Source organism: Palaemon carinicauda, chromosome 18 (genome assembly GCF_036898095.1).
Source record: "Palaemon carinicauda isolate YSFRI2023 chromosome 18, ASM3689809v2, whole genome shotgun sequence".
Taxonomy (NCBI): Eukaryota; Metazoa; Arthropoda; class Malacostraca; order Decapoda; family Palaemonidae; genus Palaemon; species Palaemon carinicauda.
In genome coordinates this window covers 29,137,660-29,142,659 of record NC_090742.1, presented here as the reverse complement: position 1 = coordinate 29,142,659, position 5,000 = coordinate 29,137,660, and the positions used below count along the sequence as shown (strand labels likewise).

Below are 5,000 nucleotides of genomic sequence, written 5' to 3'. Positions count from 1 at the left end.
TAAATATTTTGGACGTCCATGTTCCATAAAAGCCTTGAGCTCTAGCCTAACCTAACCTAGGACGAAAATCTTCCTCGTGAAACATCTTCATAGTCTCTCAGAGGAAAGTAAAAGTCAAGGTATATCCAAATAATCCCCATAACACACACATACATACACACACATAGAAAATTAATACTGAAAATAACTTGAAGATAGAAATATACATTTACAATACCATCGACGACATTCCCATCCACAAAAAGTAGGCTAGCATGGAACTCTTCCAATGTGTAACTGCCTCAGTTTTGTGTTACGATTATGAAAAACATATCTCAAACTTCCTTCATAGAGACTGTAAATTTCATGCTAGCCAACTAATCAGCAAATAAGTACTTATACCAGTCGGCGGTAATTCTTCAAAGACCACATCACGGAATATTTATATGGGTAATTATTTCCAAGCCAAAGAGATGATATATTCTACATCAAATGGAAACACTCACCGCGCCCAGAACCTTCCATGGGTAAAGTATACTCTGTTAAATTCACATTTGGCAGGAGTACACAAAGCACTACACACTCTTTAATACCACGCGCCAAAAACTGACTCCGTTCATAGGACGTAAAACATTGTTTACTGTCCGTCGCTGTAGTAACGTTTCATAGGGTAAATTGGGAATTACCTAGTTCTTTAAGTTTTTATCTAATGTTTATGATTAACAAATAATGCAATGAAGATATCCACTCTTCTAAGCAGTGATATTTAATTGCCAAATTAAATGTCGATATCCAAATTTGTTGATTGCATCAATGGCGGCAGTAGTAGTTATGCACTACTACTTGTTCCAAAATTTTGTCCAGATTTATTTTGTTATTACGACCAAAAGGTAGAAATTGCTGTAAAGGTTAATTCATTTTTATCGAAGTTGTCTGAAAATACCCATATAACACCGATGACTTCGTGCAATGAAACTGGGGTGGCTAATTTCATTTGTTGAAGTTCATTAAGAACAATAGCATTGTATAGTCATTTCCAGTTGACAACTGATGATGGTTAGAAAGTTAGGATAGTTTGATTATCTACAGCATATCAATTAGAGATGTTTGAAAAAAAGTCAGATTAATATGTTTTTATTAGTACTATACTGGTGATACAAAGTTATTTTCTAGTGGTTTTGTTTAAAAATCACAAACTATTTGAGGAACCCCACCTGATGGTTTTTTTTTAGAAATAACCATTAAAATCTCTACGATATAGTTCAGCTAGCGATGCTTAAGAACATTGAAATCCGTATGATATATTTAGCTGATGATGTAAAGAAAACAGATCCATATGATATATTTAAGTTGTGATGAATTTCTTAATTTTACCCAAGTGTCTTTTTTTAAGCTGATATTCCCGATTACTCTCATCTGGAATTTTTTTTTTCTTTGCAAAAGCTGACGAAATTTAAACCATTGATTTCAGTTGTTGATGTTTATAATAAGTACAGTACGCAATCCAAACTCCCGTATGCCACCATATCGCAACACTCGGATGAGAAATACTCTAGATTATTCTTGAAAGACTTTCTCTCCTCACTACTTATGTCAAGCGGGATTGGCTTGTACAATCGTGGGGCCACATACTTGAGACCTCTAGAACCCACAATCAAAGCGTATCTTGGTTACAAGAACTTACAAACTAATCATAACTATTGTGTCGACACGATTACTTGGACCAATGTGTGGGAAAAAAAAATGAGATCTTGATAAATCATTACACATGTTTGAAAATTATTCTCTTTAATTCGCAGGCATAATCCTATCCCAGTGTGCAATTTGCAATATCCTTTTGTTAATTTTGCTCCCCTGTATATTACATTTTGCAACTAAGTCTTACCTTAGGTAAACTTGCATAATATTAGTTGCCATAGTCGTTTATATCAATAACACATTTAATCGAATTCATTAATACAGAAGAAATGGAATAGTCATTGCAAAAATATAACCTCATTGAGTTAATGAATTTCTAAACAAATAATTTGACCCACAAATAGACTGTTACGTTTATATCAAGTTTAGGAAAATCTAGATTCATCCACTTATATTCCACAGGACTGCCAATCTAGGTATTGTCATTTCTGCTAGGCTGTGCTTGCGTATCTTTATTGTTGTTCGTCGGAAAACCGACCGCAAAAGGTGCATCTGGCCTATAATTTCCAAGCACCATCACAACTGGAAATTATATATATATATATATATATATATATATATATATATATATATATATATATATATATATATATATATATATATATATATATATATATATATATATATATATATATATATATATATACATATATATATATATATATATATATATATATATATATATATATATATATATATATATATATATATCTATATATGTATATGTATATCTATATATATATATATATATATATATATATATATATATATATATATATATATATATATATATATATATATATATCATCATCTCCTACGCCTATTGACGCAAAGGGTATCTGTTAGATTTCGCCAGTCGTCTCTATCTTGAGCTTTTAAATCAATACTTCTCCCTTCATCATCTACTTCACGCTTCATAGTCCTCAGCCATGTAGGCCTGGGTTTTCCAACTCTTCTAGTGCCTTGTGGAGCCCAGTTAAAAGTTTGGTGAACTAATCTCTCTTGAGGCGTACGAAGAGCATGCCCAAAACATCTCCATCTACCCCTCATGATCTCATCCCCATATGGCACTTCAGTAATCTTTTTTATAGTTTCATTGCTAATCCTGTCCTGCCATTTAACTCCCAATATTCTTCTGAGAGCTTTGTTTTCAAATCTACTAAATCTATTGGAGATTGTTTCATTGCCATACCATGCCTCATGTCCATAGAGTAACACCGATATCACTAAGTTGATATATAGTCCGATTATTATATGTAAATTTCAGGCGATTTGACCTCCAAAGTTTACTTAACCTAGTCATTCTCTGATTTGATTTTTTCTATCTTTCACTAAACTCTAATTCTAAAGACCTAGTATTGTAGGTCATAGTTCCTAGATACTTGAATGATTTTACCTTATTAATCCTTTCTCCTTCCAATGATATTTCATCTTCCATTGCATACTCCGTTCTCATCATCTCTGTGTTTCTTCTATTTATCATGAGTCCAGCCTCGTGTGATATTTCATGCATTATGTTAAGCAAGCATTGCAAATCCTGTGGTGTTCTGCTAATAATGACAGCACCATCAGCATGCTTTAGGTCATGCTAATTTTGTATTATCAATCCAGTCCAATCCTTCTCCATCTCCGACTGTTCTATGCATTACAAAATCCATGAGGAGGATAAAAAATATAGGTGACAACACATTCCCCTGGAATACTTCGCTGTTCACTTGAAATTCATTTAATAGTACTCCATTAACATTAACATTTGCACTTGCCGTGCTCATGAACAGACTTAATCAAATTGACATATTTAAGAGTAATTCCATAATAACACAGGACTCCACACAAAATTGTCCGGTGCACACTGTCAAAGGCTTTTTCATTTTCCACAAATGCCATCAAAACTGGATTTCTATATTCTACGCATTGCTGTACAACATGTCTCAAAATGAAAATTTGGCCAGTACAACTTCTACCTTTTCAAAATCTGCTTGTTCATCTCTCAGCTTTTCATCAGTCTTTCTCTCCAGTCTCTTCAGAATAAGCACACAATATATTCTTATAACAACTGACGTAAGTGTAATTCCCCTGTAATTATTGTAATGAGTCAGGTCTCCTTTTTTTTTTTTTTTTTTTTTTTTTTTGGCCATTTTCACCAACACTTCTAACTCAGGTTTTGCCTCTTCATGCCACACACACACACACACACACATACACACACACACACACACACATATATATATATATATATATATATATATATATATATATATATATATATATATACACACATATATATATATACATATATATATATATATATATATATATATATATATATATATATATATATATATATATATATATTGTTCATATTAAACATCAACAAATTCAAGTAATCTCAGTTTCATCGTACGATGACTCATCGTACGAAGTCATCATGGTGGACAGGATACTAATCTCCGGCCACCTTTCAGACAAAATGATACGCTGATAAATAACACCTTAAAGAGCAAGAATTCTCAGTTTTATTCACCCAGGATTCCTCGATATAATCAAGTTCCTCCGAGGTATCAATACATTAACCCTTACGCCCATTGACCTAAGTAAATGACACTGGCATAAAGGATGTTCATTTATTCCAAGATGTTACAACAATTTTAGCTTGTATATTGTCATTCAGTTAATCTTTTATGCTGAAATTGAAGCAAATTTACGAAACCTGTAAACGCTAACCTTAAAATTTCAGGTCTACCCATAGTACCTGGAATACTTAAGAATTGATCTTATACAATGCAGAATTCAATGTCATCATCTTCCTTAAAATATATATATATTCCACAACCCATCGCAAATGATGTTTCTTTTGTGTCAATAGTCGGATAAGCCTTTAATTTCTCTCTCTCTCTCTCTCTCTCTCTCTCTCTCTCTCTCTCTCTCTCTCTCTCTCTCTCTCAAGTTAGAAGCTCCAAACTTCCGAAGCTCCATCCTATGCTTTGTTGGACATCAGATTATTGAACATTGTGCAACTCTCTAAATAACCATTGTATATCTACTGTATACTAGATTTCGAGACTGACAGATCTAGCCCCAGAAACCTTTGGAGTGAAGGATATATGCGAGGTGGTTGTTAGGTGCTAACAGATAAGCGAGATGAATGTAACTAAGGGCTATTCAACAGATAAGCTTATATACAAGCAATCAAGAGTAAAACAGTCAATAAATTCAAACAATCAAAAACTTGCAATGGCAAGCTAAAACAGGTTATTCTATTATCAGTGCAGAGAGAGCGAGAGATGAAAAAAGCAATAGCATTACATTGTACGAGCGTGTAT

The 5,000-nt window shown here is 32.9% G+C and overlaps 1 protein-coding gene across 3 annotated transcripts in view; it reads right to left on the bottom strand.

Moving 5' to 3' along the window:
• Positions 1-5,000, bottom strand: part of LOC137657742 (peroxidase-like) — a 249,080-nt gene that overhangs the window by 236,192 nt on the left and 7,888 nt on the right. Inside the window, exon 1 of one of the 3 annotated variants that reach the window (XM_068392208.1) lies at positions 486-596. The exons of 1 other annotated variant lie outside the window; for it this stretch is intronic. The gene's annotated coding sequence lies outside the window, so the exon portion shown is untranslated. Of the gene's footprint in view, positions 1-485; positions 597-5,000 lie in introns of those variants that run through there. One more of the 3 variants, XM_068392211.1, reaches the window with a different exon arrangement.